A 16,472-nucleotide genomic window follows, 5' to 3' on the forward strand; every position below is an offset into this window, starting at 1 on the left:
AAAACTATCATGAGTAAGTGTAGATATAAAACTCTTAATAGATTTTGCCCCTTAGAACTCTAATATGGCAACTTAAAAGGGCTAAAATAAACCTCATAGCTTAAATATTCAAAATAATAATTTTGTTAAATCAGGATTTGCCAAAACAAATCTTCTATCAGACCAGAAAGACCATGTATCAACTTAATTTATCAAGAGTAAATCTCTGACAGTGTCATGTCCTGAAATAAACCAGATAATTTTTTTTACTCTCTAAAAGAACTAATTAAAGTTTGACAAGTATAATCTATACTCTGAAAAGCCAATTATTTGATAATTTTTGTAGTCTTTCTAAATAGAGGAGTTATCTCAGTAACAACCTTATCAGAAGGAGCAAGTCACTGTGAAAGCAACAGTAACTAACTCATGAGTAAGATAAAAAATCTCTTAACAAGTTACAAAGTAAAAAGTTTCAACTGGAACATTTTTGTCTATTGTTGGTATGCTTTTAAAAACCCCTTCTGTTTCATTTGGTTTAAATCCCCCCTGCTTAACACTATTCTATTTACATAACCACTTCATTCTATTTACATAACCTCTGTTAACAAGCACCACCTTCCCTCCAGGGCATTGGTGGTTTAGTGGTAGAATTCTCACCTGCTCCACCCCCTCTCCTTCTCACACCCTGATCCTCTCCTTGTCACACTCTGATTTTCACCAGTCACTTTTCTCTCCACCCTCTCTATGTCACATCCTGTTTCCACCCTACTTGGCAACTATATATAAAGACAGCATTGTGAGTGTTAGGGTACTTTACGTTAGTTTAGCTTAGCTTGGCTTAGATTGTGCTGCGTCCTGCATGAATAAAGAGATACTGTGTACAGCTCAACCACAGCTCAACTATGAGTCCCTGGTCATCTGTTACCTGCCTGTGAAGCCAGCCCAGCGAAAACAACAGTCTATGTCATACATAAAGCTCTCTCAACTTTTTACCTAGTCTCTCTTATGTTATGTTTCAATATCTAGAGTTCTTTCTCAGGGAAACCAGGGGCACACTTTTGAATAAAATGTAATAAAATGTTAGCTATATAGCTCTACAGCTAGATAGTTCCATATATATTTGATAAGTTTTATTTAAAAGTTCTACACATCGCATTTATATTAAACCTCATTTATCAGAGCAACATCCTCAGGCATAAGCATAACCATTGTGTTATCTTTCACTCAAGCTGGTTTCACCTCTTTAGTTGAGAAGGTATTTGAAAACTTTTACAAATCAATAGCCTTTCTGCCATTTGCCACACAGAAGACATATCTTCGGTGTGTGACACCTAATTTAAAGAGGCTTTGTTTGAATTTAAAGAGCATAAACTTAAAAGTTATCCTTTTAACCTCCTGTAGCAATTTCTATAACCAGGATCTCTAAGCCAAATTCAGTTTAACTAAATTTTTTAAACTTTAAACAAACTCTAACTACTTAGAGAGTTAACACACATTAGTGACAATGCTTCTCAAAACATCTCCAGTGTCAGACAAATGCCAAATTTGCTGTGGACCAATATCCACAAAGCAGTTCACAGGGCGTTTTGGGGGCCCTCCAAAATGCACCAGAACTCTTTCAGTTAAATATAGATAATTTGCATATCAATTTGGAGATGAAGAATTGCCACGTTAAATATTTAAGACTTTTACTTTAAATCTGTAGCTGCCTTAGCAAATTAATTTTTATCTTTATATTACCACATAAGAACTGTGTTGAAAACTCTTTTTTTCTTAAAAAAAACTTTGATAAGAATGCAGCTTTAAAGTTACTTACACTTTTAACCTTAAGATTAACGTTTCTCAGGCCATAAAAAAACCTAAAACACGCATATAAACATGTAGTCTATAACACACAAGAGGAGAAAACCTTTATTATCAAGACATATCATAGTCACCTTTTTATCATTTAGATATCTGGGGATGATTGCTTAGGGGAAAAGAACAGCTTTTAACCAGTACAGACACATCTTAGCAACATATCTGGTAGAACACAAATTCAGATCTGCACTCACACAGTTTTCAAGATGAAACACCTCAAATTTATACACTAAGATTTTTCTTTTAACCAACAGCTCCTAGGACAACCTTAACTAGCCCTAGAAAAAACTAGGAGGAAGAAACAAATTCCTTTAGCTTCTCTCCACAAGAAGACCAAGAGGCTCAAGGACTGTTTCCGGACATCTCCAGTCAGCTCATCTTCACAAAAACTCTTGCTGTGACCATCTTAAGAGTTACCCTGACCAAGTTCCGTCCAAAATGGGTCACACACCAAAGAATTCAGTCATTCGAAACACTCACCCACAAAACATAGCTTGTCAGTCAGTGCTGAAGATCAGGCTAGGTCCAGACCAAAACAGCAAAAGGCCAGGAATTAGATACTCCAAAGATAAAAGCTAAAATTACCAGGAGCCTCTTCTCCTGGCTTGGGGATATCAGAAACCAAACCCTAATGGAATAGGAGAGCAACAAGAATATCTAGTACAACAATGATTAGGATAACAGACAACAGGGAAACTCAGCTGCTATGAGTGGTCAGAAAGCTTTAAATGTTGGGGAGCTCGCAAGCCGGCCAGGCGTGCCCCTGCAGCTGGGACCCAAACATCGGGCGGGGAGGGAAACAGACAGACTGACAGACAGATGGCCGGAAGGTTGCCGGGGCCCGGTTCGACTGGGCAGCCACCCCTTCTACACACCTTCACTGGAATGGGTAAAGCCACACACACGCTAGCACTAGCACACCTCTGCACCCACGGCCTGTCCCAGGTGACAGCCGCGCCGAGGCAGGGCGGAGAGTCACCCCTGCACTAGAGCTGCTGCCTGGCCCGGTTCCCGGCCCCATCTGTGACCAGCCCACCCGACTGTGTGGGCAGGGAGGCACCCTCAGGGTCCTGCCTAAGCCGGCCTGAGGACACGCTTCTGCTACTCAGGCTTAATAGAGAGACAACAATACGGCAAAATTCAGATGGTAACTTCAGGCCAGAACCAAATCTGGTCCCATTGCTCTGAGATAATTTTCTAATGTTGACCAAAAAGACACAAGGAGACAAAAACAAAACAAAAACACAGAAACACAGACGGGCTAATGAATAGGCAAGTGTGCTTAGACAAATTCTCCTGGCTGGCTCGCCAAAAATGTCTAGACATTACCTCTCCCAGGATTCCATGTCCGGGGTTGCCCTGATTTCCTGGGCTCATTTTGGCCCTCAGTTTAGCTTATCTGGATTCCACCTCAGACTATTAGCTACAATGCACTGAGGGTGCCAGTGGGAAGGTGAGAACGTCTTCTTCACCTTCCTGTCGGCTGCCATATGCAGGGCGTCCCCCTAGGCTTTTGCCAAACCCCAAAACATAGGCCTATACCGGTATCCCAATGCCTAGGGCATCCAACACCCCATGGGTACCCTAGTCCTCTGGAGTTCCTAGTATTAAAAGCTCAGCACCATAGTCTTATTGATGAATTCCAAGGATCCAGGATGATGCCTCCAAATGTTAGGTTTGGTAATCCAAGAAAATCACCAAGAGACCAGGCTGATGTAAAGACAAAGAGCTTTATTCTAGCTGGCTAGGGCTGAATTACCGAGGGGCTGGTGTAACAGCCTTCTGGCAATCGACCCCATACCCAAGTCTTATTAGGTTTTATATACCTTTCACATTACATGGCTATGTGACAAGGTTCAGCTGCACAGTATGGTTACATGACAGTTTCACAACAATAGTTATCTATAGCCTCCAGGTGCAGGGGAGGGGAGGGGTTTTTTTTTGGCTTTGAGGTTATTTCCTTTTCCTGACCCAAGGCTCTCAGACTGTTTTCTCAGAGTCTGTCCTTGGATTTATCTCCTGCCTTGCAGATTCCCAGGCTTGTCTGTGTTTATAACCTTAACCCCTGAGAATTGCTTTCTTCCTCAGGGACAGGCCTGTCTTATAATTGCCTACTTAACCCTTGGGTTTCTTGAGACTAGGTTCATTTGTCTCATTATTTACCATCTTACATTAATTTCTTTTTGTTCAGTTCCTATGCTGGGACCTGAATACGTGTAACCAAAGGCTGGGAACTCATCCTGTGGACTCATGGTCCCTGCCATCATGACTAGCCATCCTTTGGAGGATGACAAGAGACCCCAAGGTTTCCCAGCCTCCCGGGTCAGGGGCCTAGGCTAGCAGAGCTGTGTGGAAGAGAGTACATATGAGAGGGTCTTGGCTAAGGCAGCCCAGAAAGTTTCTGGGCACAGACTGCTCTGGGAGACATGCCAGTAACCGCTAAATGGAGCTCAGCCCTGGGGCCTGGATGAGAAGATGCTGCTTATCCTTGGGGAGCAGCCTGTCCTAGAATGCACCAGAGAAGGACAGTCTGTGAAGTGCATCAGCAGAAGAGAGCCTTGTCCAGTTACTGCAGAGTGTGAGGAACAGCAATCCCACCACCTGTGACTTTTTTTTTTTTTACAGAAGGGAGGACTGGAAGAGAGGAAAGGTCAATCACAGCAGTAGCTTGAGACTGTTTAAATCTAGCAGCACAGCCTCTTCACTGGACAGTATGGTCCCTAGATGGAAGATACTGTGGTGAAGAAAAGGTACAATACCCTAGCTGTGCAATGGAAACAAAAGAGGTTATGGAAACATTTAGTGAGTTATCCTGTCTGTTAGGAACATTACAAAGCCCACAAATTCGACTGACATCTCTATCCAACCCTTTAAATTTTTTTCAACAAAAGCATCCACAAAAATCAAGTAAAACAGGAGTCAGGCGAATGTAGAGCATGTTAATTGCAGATGGCGCAAAGTTCAGAAACCAGACTCAGATAGAGCTTAGAGACATTACAGCTACCAAAGATATGTGAATTTTTCTCTTATGTAGCTGATCTTTTAATTATAGGGCAGAATAAGGACACTGTGACACAGGCTTTGTTAAACAACTGAGAAAACAGGGATAGACTATTAATCAGGCTAAGGTCCAAGGCCCTGCTGAAAGTGTAGAGTTCCTTTTTCTTTCTTTCATCCTCTCTTTCTCTTTTATTTTCTCTTTTATTGTGCTTGTTGTTCTTTATCATTGTAGTTATTATTGCTGTTGTCATTGTTGTTGGATAGGAGAGAAATGGAGAGAAGAGGGGAACACAGAGAGGAGGAGAGAAAGAAAGACACCTATAGACCTGCTTGTGAAGCAACACCCCTGCAGGTGGAGAGCCAGGGGCTCAAACCGGGACACTTATACCAGTCCTTGTGCTTCGTGCCATGTGCGCTTAACCCATTATGCTACCACCCAACTCGCATAAGTGTAAAGTTCTTAGGAGTACATTGGTCAACTACGGGACCTAAAATTCCTGAGGCTGCAATAGACAAAATTAAAGCCCTATGAACACCACAGAATAAGTCTCAAACCCAGCAAGCTATAGTAGATACATTCATGTATCGGAGGAACCATATACCACAATTACAAATGGTGCTTAAATCTTGATATGATATAACTATGAAAACTGAAGATTTTTAATGCAGAGAACCACAAGAAGAGACCTTTGGCGTAGTGAAGAAGTAAGTTATAGAATATAAGGAGCTCACTTATATTTTAAAAAGGTCAAACAGTAGTCATTGATGTATTCTATATACTCAGTTGGGGAAACTGTTATAAATTTGTTAGGGAACATAGCAGGCTAACTCCTATAGGATTTTATTGTAAAAGATTCCCATGTCAGAGAACAAATTTTCCTTGTTTGAAAAGTATGTATGGACAGTCTATGAAGCTTTGAGAACGTGCCACTCTATTTTGAGGAATAATCAGGTAGTACTCCAAACTACCGTGCCCATATTAGATTGGGTCAAGGCACTGGCAGAGGCATGGACTGGCCTACCCATAGAAGGAAAAGTACTTCAATGGAAATGGCATCTCTCGAGTTTCTTCCTGGGGTATCCCTGGTAGCGAAGAGGATGGTGTTGTGCACAGAAGTTCCAGTCCCGATCTCACAAAAGGAAGAACAGAATTACATGCAAGAGCAAGAGCCTTTATTCGCAAACTTAAGCTTGGGTGATTGACACCTGTCCACACAAGGGAGAGTCTGCATTGATGATTGCAACATTCTTGCTCACCGTTTTTTACAGTATAGGGAACAAGAGCAGTTGGTTTCAGTTTAAAGGCTGTAACAAGGAATCGTTGGTTTCAGTTTAACAGTCTCTAACAAGTAACAGTTGGTTTCAGTGTAAGAGTCTCTAAGAAGTAACAGTTGGTTTCTGTGTAAAGGTCTCTAAGAAGTAACAGTTGGTTTCTATGTAACAGTCTCTAAGAAGTAACAGTTGGTTTATGTGTAAAAGTCTCTAACAAGTAACAGTTGGTTTCAGTATAACAGTCTCTAAGAAGTGACAGTTGGTTTCTGGGTAAAAGTCTCTAACAAGTAACAGTTGGTTTCTAACCTCCACAGATGGTACCCATGGTGCCCAAGCAGGTGTTCCAACAAGCTCTGGGGGGCGGGTATATTCCTCCACCCCAATACCTCCCCTCCCCTGAAACAGGTACCTATTGAATGATGGGGACCAGGGCAATACTCACTCTCTCTGGTTCACTGATGGTTCCAGTACCACCCAAAATAACGTGGTAAGATGGAAAGCCGCAGCATTACGACCATCCGATAACATCATTATTGATCAAGGCACGTCCTACTCCACACGGCATGCAGAGGTTATAGCAGCTCTTTTAGCTGCCAGACAGTCTTTTACAATAGTGGATGTATGAACAGGTCTAGGATTAGCAAGAAGTGGCAATAGCCCCTCCCAAAATGTGGCTATTTTTACTTTACGCAATTGGATATCACTATATGGTATTCCAATAGTCATACAGTTAGCTCCTTGATCTCAAGGAACACACTTTACTGGAAACATGATCCAACAATGGGAACAGAATTTAGGTATCATGTGGGAATTCCATATGGCTTACAACCTAATAGCAGCAGATTATGTAGAGAGATGGAATGGACTCATTAAAGCTAAATTAACGAACAGTGAATATAAAAATATTGAGGAAGCAATAGTAAAGGCATCTTCTGAATGAAACAATAGGCCTAGACTCTATAGGGACTCTCCTGTTCTAGAGGCAATCAGACAAGTACCTATTTTAGAATATGTGAACCTCCCAGACCAACAACTAATTAGACCAGACACTTGTCTCTACAGGGACAAGAAAATGCAATCACTGGGAAAGGCTGAGATTGTGACAGAAGGTCAAGAAAACACTGCTTGGATTACTAAGGACAATGGTGACTTAAGGTTGGACAAACCTGGACCAAATAGCACAAGAGCATGTGCACAAGGTACATCCTACTGTTAGTTGTTATTGTGTTTGTTATTTACCTAGGAGGCTCTAGGTAAATCAAGCTCAAGCAGACATCTCTGTCTTACTTAAGCAGAACTTTCTTTTATAGTATCATAATGCTTAGATCATTCAAACAAAAATCACCAAGGCTTTGATTATTAAAACAAAAATCACCAAGTAAGAACAGCACAGGTAGGGAACACCTCCTGCTTTGTGGAACATTTACCTTCCAGGGGCACTTTCTGCCCTAGAGAACACATCACTGTTTCTGTGTCTTTTGTTTTCCCTGTACCTGTGTGCTAGGCAAATGTCCTATTGATTAAGATTAATATTCTACCTTTTATGCCATTCTCTTGGCCCTATGCATCAGAAGACAATGGATTATAGAAAGTTCAAGCTTGTTATGTTTCTAGGGACCTTAAACAAATTGAGCAGCCCCTTTTTCACAAAATCTGTTCCATTGTTTGATCGAGGAGTTTTGTTTTGTTCCAAGTTAAACTCTCTAGATATAATCCATCTGTGTATGCTCACTGTGTAACCTAGGTTCTTGTGTACTATTCTTGTATAAGGAGGTGGGAGCATACTGGTGGATGGTAGATTAAAAGGCCCATTGTATCTAGGCAGGTACTATAACTTTGCATTAATTATGTTATGTAAGCTGGCCCCTCCACTGTGGGAACCACCAATCTTTTTCTATATTGTAGGGGGAACACTAAAGGAAGTGGTGTAGATAAAGGGGAAAACATTTTTTCCTATTGGGGCATCCTGAAAAATTCTGTATTACTGCTATTGCTTATTCCATTATGATCAATCTTACAGACTGCAGTGCAGGTTTTGTCATTATTTTTGTCATTTGGTCAGGCTCTGAGCCTGGCCATAGGTAAATATTATTAAGACCACACAGAGCTTAATCATGGCAAAAGGCGAGATGGTTTCAGTTTGGCCTGGAGAGTCCAGCTGTGCTGAACTTCCTATGAAGCTGGTTACGTGTCAAGCAGCTTGCATGGCGGTGCCTGCGCCAATTTATAGTTGCAGTCAGAGCAATATCACAGGGAACAGGAGACTAGGAGTCCTGCTAGCTAATTAAACCATCTGCTGGACTGAGGCAAACTTTTCTGAGGAGCAAAGACAGTTCCTGAAGGGACTGATGTGGGGATTAGTGACTCTCCTCATTGCACTGGGAAAACGAAAGTCATCTCTAGTGGACCAGTGAGATACCTTAAACCCCCCACGCACACCGTACCCCTACAATACCTGAGCTTGCTACACCCAGTGTTACACACACCTTATATATGACACTCGGTGCATTGTTACTGACCTCATTCTTGGCATCATCACTAGCACTCAGGCAGATGGCACTACTATCAGTGACGACAGTACTGTCTCTGGTACAACCAGCACTCCTGCAAAACCCAAACCCACTATACCAGAACTGCCAACTACAGAGCCACTGAAGGCATGGACACCAAAGGAAGTGGACCCTGAGAGGAATCTCCCTCTCTATTGGACTGATAAGACCCTATATAATAATGTTGTTCCTACCATACAATAATTTTGGAAGAAATATTCACAGTCTCACATACGTCTGGAATCCAGGATGTGATCAGTACAGAGCTAGGGTAGCCCCTTATCATCCTAATAAGATATATATGCTGATAACTAATGACTGAGGTAATACTAACAGGTCTGAGAAAAATCCACTGAAATGTCATTTCTCAGAACTTTGGACCAATAAGACAGATACCATGGTAATATACTCCACACACTGGAGGCCACCTAGCTACATACATCAGATGGCATTTAAGCTACTAACAGGGGATGTGTTTCAATCAGTTTTTACTTTATATCCTTTTGATATGTCTATGAACATGATGCTATGAAGAGCATTCTTCTCCATGGTTGTCAAAAATGCTTGGGATGATGACAACAGGATAACTTACAATGGGTCTGCAGAAGCAATGCAACGAAGGATTAGGAATTTAGTGAATCAGTTACTGCCACTGAGTCTGCAGATCCATGCAATCCAATGATTGGACTGCATATAATAAAGGGGAATAAGTAAAGCCTAAACTGGTTAAAAGATGAGTTACAGCCCTACCAATTCCATGGGGAAATTTATGCCCCAAGACTTTAAAGGTCAACATACAGAGTAAGGATGAGTTCTTAAGGAATTCAAGTGGTAGTACTCTATGGCTGTGTGTAGCGGAATTTCCCAACCTACCATTTTTTGGACACAGGGTATTATAATTATGAGGTATAGCCTTGTGTGAATACTTACCTGGAGAACTGGCCCTCGTGGGAACAGTGGATGAAAATCATGACTCTAGGTGTACATCCTTATCAGATGCCATTAATCTTAACAGATATTGGGCCACAACCATGGCAATCCAATGCCCCTAAGAAAACTAAGTTGCATTGTTCACCACACGGAGCTACCCACTCTTGTTGTGTTGTACCAGGGTACCATAAAGGCAAGAGAGAGAAACCTGTATGGCTCTTAAATTACTGGCCACATAACCATAAGGGAAAGGCAATTAATTATTATAATCATACTGGAGATATGAATATCACCACAGGATCTCTATTAAGTAACCTTAAGAAAACTAACAAGTTAGCACACCTACATAACACCTCCAGCACACTACACTTATCCTATCTATCTGACAACCTCTGGCTTATGATAGATAAACCTATCCCATTAGTTTTTTGAACACCCATATATTATATTAATATAACGTCACCTGAGGTGCCAACACAATCATTTCATTTATATAAGGAATTTCTGGTGAAACCTGTACAAGATAACAAAAGTACAGCATACAATTTGATATTTTCCTTTATACATTGTCTTCAGATTCATAACACCCATACCTCTACCAGAAGGTGTATACCCTCCTATAATATGATTGAGGATTGTGATTTTGGAATTAATGCTGACAGGTTCGAATTCCCAATACCATGGGATATTAATACCACAGAAGGGACTGTCATTCTGTGCCATAGAGGAGAGAGAGAGGAGGTCTGGAGTGAAGAGGGAACATAAATCTTTATTTGTGCTGGCACCTCAGAGTTGAGTGCTAGAGAAGCAGGTTGGGCCACGTGGAGGTAGAGAAAATAGCCGCCTCACACAGTAACCTTTCCTGCATCTAAACACCGAAGTGAAGCACTGGTGAGAGAGAGGTGTGGAAGAAGAAGGGCTTTTGTAGGAGCAGCTTTCACAAGAATGGAGAGGCGGAGGAGTAACCATAGCACTCGAGGATAGGATAATAACTCTTGTGAGAATGGGAGGGGGGAGGAGTAACCAAAGCACTCCAAATATCGCAGGGAAATAGACAATGCCCTGAGGGCACAACATGGTGGACAGGCACTCCAAGAATGTCCCAACTCTTGCGGGAACTAGCAATAGCCTGAGGGGACAACATGGCAGATGTGACGGCATCTGCACAAAATTCTCAGCATCTCCCCCTTTCCTTTTATCTAATGGCCAGGGCAACAGTCTGTAAAGTCTATGAACTACTCAGGGTCAGTCTATGAAAAACCAGCAACATGAAGGCAGGGAAGCTATTGTAAAATTGTCTAGAGTGTCCAAAGGGTACACCAGCGAGTCCGATAGAAGTCTTAGTCCAAGGTAGGCAACTAGGGGGAGAAATGGCAGGGGATGAAACACTGCATGAGGAAGGTCAGCCTCTGGAATTCTGCTTTTCTGTAGAGAGTGAGCTGAAACCACCAAAACATGACAGGCAAAGCAGAAGCAGGAAAGGCAGATAGGCAGTAATAAAAGTTCTGTCCTTGGAGTCTGTGAATCAGGTTCTTCAGATCGCGTCAGGTGACATCTAGGGTTTTGAGGGTGTGTGCCACTGTAGTCGTGCTGTCTAGTGGGTGATGTGAGGGTGTGCAGGAGTCCAGATGGTTTGTTCTGGGATTCCTGTGGAAGAAACACAAACACTCTGCTTCTCGTGGTTAACAGGGCATCTGATTTGAATTTTTTATAGAAAAAGAGGTTTGGTGACTTAACAACTGAATATTGGGGGATGTATCTTTCCTATTTATTATTATTATTATTTTTATTTGTCATGGTAATCAGCCTTTATCTGGAAGGTCCTGGGTGATTCATGGGGAAAAAGAACTTATCTTTTAACAAGGACTCTAAGGTGCAGGGAAACAGGAACTTATCTTTTTTTTTTTTAGTATTTATTTATTTGTTGCCTTTGTTGCCCTAGTTGTTTTATTATTGTAATTATTATTGTTGTTGTTGATATTGTGGTTGTTGGATAGAACAGAGAGAAATGGAGAAAGGAGGGGAAGACAGAGAAGAGGAGAGAAAGAGACACCTGCAGACCTGCTTCACTGCCTGTGAAGCGATTCCCCTGCAAGTGAGGAGCCGGGGGCTCGAACTGGGATCCTTAAGCTGGTTCTTGTGCTTAGCACCACCTGTGCTTAACCCGCTGCGCTACCGCCCGACTCCCAGGAACTATCTTTTAACATAAACTCTATGGCCATGCCAATAGCAACCTTGAGGGCACATGTGGCTCCCCACGTCCCCCTTTCTGATATCATGTTTTGATGTTTGGCGGACTTTGTTTTGTGGCAGGGTGGACTGTGCCTATCTTAGGTTCGGGATCAGCCTTCCGTCTTACCCGTCATTGAAACATCTGGTCATTTTTGCCCAATAGTACCAGGTGCCCTGTCTTAGGTTGACTGGATAGCGCTAGTTTCCCTCTTACCCATCATTGGCTAGCCAGCCCTCTACATGGTGGACATTCTGATGTAGGGGGGCAAATCCTCCACAGCAACTTCATATTCTGCCATGTCCAGCCTATGATAGTGAGCTTGTATAGGTTGCATCTTTATGGCATCAATCTGTTTTGCATAAGCTTGTGAAGAATTATAGGACCTACTGTGAGCAGAAGAAGTAAAACAAGCAAGGGTCCCACAACTAAGGGTAGACAGGTAAGGAAGGGGGAATGTATCCATTGGTATGAAGAGGTGGGATCATATTTCAAGTCTAAGGGAAGCAGTCAGTGGATGTGGTGTCCAGGGGAACAGCCATTTGTCTTTTGGGGTAGTAAATGATGTTTGTGGCATGGGTGATGTTATAAAGGGAAACATCTTTAAATTGTTGGCTGACAAAAGCAGGCCTATGGTGGCAAGACAAGATACACCAGTTTTTTTTTATAAGTGAATAAGTTTATTTAAGATATGTATTTACATATATATATACATATTTTAACCGTAGCACTGTTCAGGTCTGGCAAGATACACCAGTTAAGTGTACAAGAATATGTGAATGTTGTTAATTCACATAGGTTGAATATGGAGGAACTTCTTATAGTTTAATACCTTACCATATGAACAGATGATTCTTCATATGAAGGCTTGATAGTTGTAATCACTTACTTGTGAAAAAAAAAAACTTGTAACAAGTTGGAGGTTTACTATAATTGATACCTAGATTATAATTGGTTTGAATATCTATGATTTTGTTAAAAGGTCATCTAATGTGACCTCCTGTAGCAGTCTCTACAGCAGGATCTTTAGACCAATTATAGTTAAAATATATATTGATTTTTAGCCATTTTTACTTTGGAGTATAAACAAACTCAGGTTACTTAGAGAGTTACCGTATGTTAGTGACAATGGTTTTAACATTTGCAGTGCCAGATTGATGCCAGATCTGTTGTGAATTAATTTCCACAAGATAGTTTACAGGGCACTTTTGGGGGCCCTCCAAAAGCATCCTGTATACAGAATTTGCATTTTAGTTTTGGGGATATATTGTCACGTTAAATATTTAGACTTTACCTTAAATAGTAACTTTACCAAATTAACTTTACCTTTCCTGGTAGTGATATAGCTTCAAGGTTACACTTTTAACCATTAAGTTAATGTTTTACCAAACTCGAAACATACATATAAACATTTAGTTATAACACACAGGAGGGAAAAACTTTTGGTATAAAAACATATCATTTAAAAAAAACAAATTTATATCTGTCATTACTCACACAGTTTAAGACTAAACACTTACATATATACCAAAACTTATATATAAAATCAAAAGAGAGAGAGAAAAAAAATTGGAATGTTTCTGGACGTCTCCAGAAACTTTGACTGTGTCCAGCATATTTATATAAAGTCAATTACCTCATAGAGTACTCTGTGCAGATGGGTCATGCAAAAATTTTTGGTCATTCAACACACTCACTCACAAAACACAACTGGCCAGTCATAACATAAGACATTCAGGGAAGGGGTAGGAGAGAGGGCTCTGTGAGCCAAATTTTCTAGGTTCTGCCATGTCATATTATGGATCCTGGGATGTATCCTGCATCTAGTCCTCCTGTATTTCATGAGGGTATTGTCGGACATGGCGGGCAGGAACCCAGACAGGTTTAGAGTAATTATGTGGGGAAATGCATGCAAAACCTCTTCCAATGGTCATTAGATAGTCAGGCCCTTTCCAAATTTTATCGAGTTGGTCTTTCCACTTGACCTTAATAGCTGGAAGAGTAGATGGTGTTTGCCAGTGAAGAATAATAGGAGTTAAGTCTGAATTATTGTAAATATCAAAAAGATTTAATGTAGTTAAGGGTTTTGCTAGCTGGATATTGGGGGGTACGTTCCTCCTTTATCTTTATTTAATTGAGCCTTAAGGGTTTGATGGGCCCTCTCAACAATGCCTTGTCCCTGTGGATTATAGGGAATGCCTGTGGTATGAGTAATGTTCTAGAGGGAACAAAAATCTTTAAATTGTTTGCCGGTAAATGCAGGTCCATTGTCATTTTTCAGTTGCAGAGGTAAACCCATCCCAGCAAAACAGGAGAGCATATGGCTTATAAGCTTTTTTGAGCTTTCTTCCATCTGAGCTGTTGCCCACATAAATTTAGAAAAGGTATCAATTGAGACAAGCACATATTTTTCTTTGCCAAAGTTTGGTATGTGTGTGACATCGATTTGCCAAAGAGCATTAACTTTTAAGCCTCAGGGGTTAACACCAAGAGTCTGCATAGCAGGTGTTTTTATGAAACTTGCACAGGAAGAGCATGTAGCAAGGATATGTTTTAATTGTGGTAAAGGAACATCAGGAAATTGAGCTCGAAGGCCTTTAAGATTAACATGGGTTAGGGAATGAAAGTCAGCAGGATCAGAGACAGAGACTAGGAGAGTTCCTGTGGAGGCAAGGTGGTCAGCTGCATCATTCCCTTCAGACAGGGAACCAGGAACAGGGCTGTGGGAACAAAGGTGTTGAATATACAGTGGTTGGGTTTGAGAACAGAGCGTATAGGTGATTTGAATCAAGAGAGGGGAAAGTGGGTTGTCATCAATTTTCACATAAGAACAAGCAAGCCATGGAAGTAAGTGAACAGTATACACACTGTCAGAAAAAAGGTTGAAGGATCTGGTACAGCTTTTTTTTTTTTCCCTCCAGGGTTATTGCTGGGCTTGGTGCCTGCACCATGAATCCACCACTCCTGGAGGCCATTTCCCCCCCCCTTTTGTTGTCCTTGTTGTTGTAGCCTCGTTGTGGTTATTATTATTGCCCTTGTTGACGCTATTCATTGTTGGATAGGACAGAGAGAAATGGAGAGAGGAGGGGAAGAAAGAGTGGGGGAGATAAAGATAGACACCTGCAGACCTGCTTCACCACCTGTGAAGCGACTCCCCTGCAGGTGGGGAGCTGGGGTTCGAACCAGGGTCCTTACGCCGGTCCTTGCATTTTGTGCCACATGTGCTTAACCCACTGCACCACTACCCGACCCTCTCTGGTACAGCTTTTAATGCAAGGAAAACAGCATAGAGTTCTTTGTACTGAGGGGAATTATCAGAAAGCTCAGTAAAGAGAGGTTTAGGGGGTTGCTTGTCCCAGTAATATATAAGAGCAGCAGTTCCCTTTTCTCCACCATCAGTGAAGACTGTAGGAGCAGTAGGAATGGGATCTCGAGAGAAAAGTTTAGGTGCTAGTAGAGGCAAAAGAGGTAAAGAAGCTATCAATTTATTAGAAAGAAAATGGTTATCTATTTGTCCTGGAAACCCCACGAAGCTTATGGCAAACCGGGAATGTTGGCATATGAGTCACTCTGTATCTGTGGGAGAAAAGGGAAGAATAATTAAATCCGGTTCTTTCCCTAAGACCTGCACAGACCTATTTCTCCCTTGGCGAACCATGAATGCTAATGCATCTATCTCAGTGAGGAATCTTGGAGCTCCGCCTACAGGTGTGTGAAGCCATTCGAGAACCAACCAGATACAGCAGTTCATCATGACCAAGTGGGGTTTATCCCAGGCATGCAAGGTTGGCTTAATATATGTAAATCAATCAATGTGATCCATCACATCAACAAAAGCAACACCAAAAACCACATGGTCATATCAATAGATGCAGAGAAAGCCTTTGACAAAATACAACATACCTTTATGATCAAAACACTACAAAAAATGGGAATAGATGGAAAATTCCTCAAGATAGTGGAGTCTATATATAGAAATCCTACAGCCAACATCATACTCAATGGTGAAAAACTGGAAGCATTTTCACTCAGATGAGGTACTAGACAGGGATGCCCACTATCACCATTACTATTCAACATAGTGTTGGAAGTTCTTGCCATAGCAATCAGGCAGGAGCAAGGAATTAAAGGCATACAGATTGGTGATTAGTGATCTCTTGTCTGCAGCTGGTTCCCTTACTCCTCTACTGTGGGAGTTGGTCTGGGCTGCAGTGGGCCAACCCCATGATTCCTTAGCTCTTTTCTTTTTTTTTTTTAATATTTATTTTATTTTATTTATTCCCTTTTGTTGCCCTTGCTGTTTTATTGCTGTAGTTATTATTATTATTATTGTTGCTGTTGTTGTTGTTGGATAGGGCAGAGAGAAATGGAGAGAGATGGGGAAGACAGAGAGGAGGAGAGAAAGATAGGCACCTGCAGACCTGTTTCACCGCCTGTGAAGTGACTTCCCTGCAGGTGGGGAGCCGGGGCTCGAACTGGGATCCTTATGCCAGTCCTTGTGCTTTGTGCCACCTGCGCTTAACCCACTGCGCTACAGCCCGACTCCCTCCTTAGCTCTTTACATCCTCTGATTGCCAGAAGGTGAAAGTTGTATTTTAATATATACATGTTTAATTTACTGTTTCTTTTTTGCCCATCAAATTTCTTTCTGT

Source organism: Erinaceus europaeus, chromosome 13 (assembly GCF_950295315.1).
Source record: "Erinaceus europaeus chromosome 13, mEriEur2.1, whole genome shotgun sequence".
Lineage (NCBI taxonomy): Eukaryota > Metazoa > Chordata > Mammalia > Eulipotyphla > Erinaceidae > Erinaceus > Erinaceus europaeus.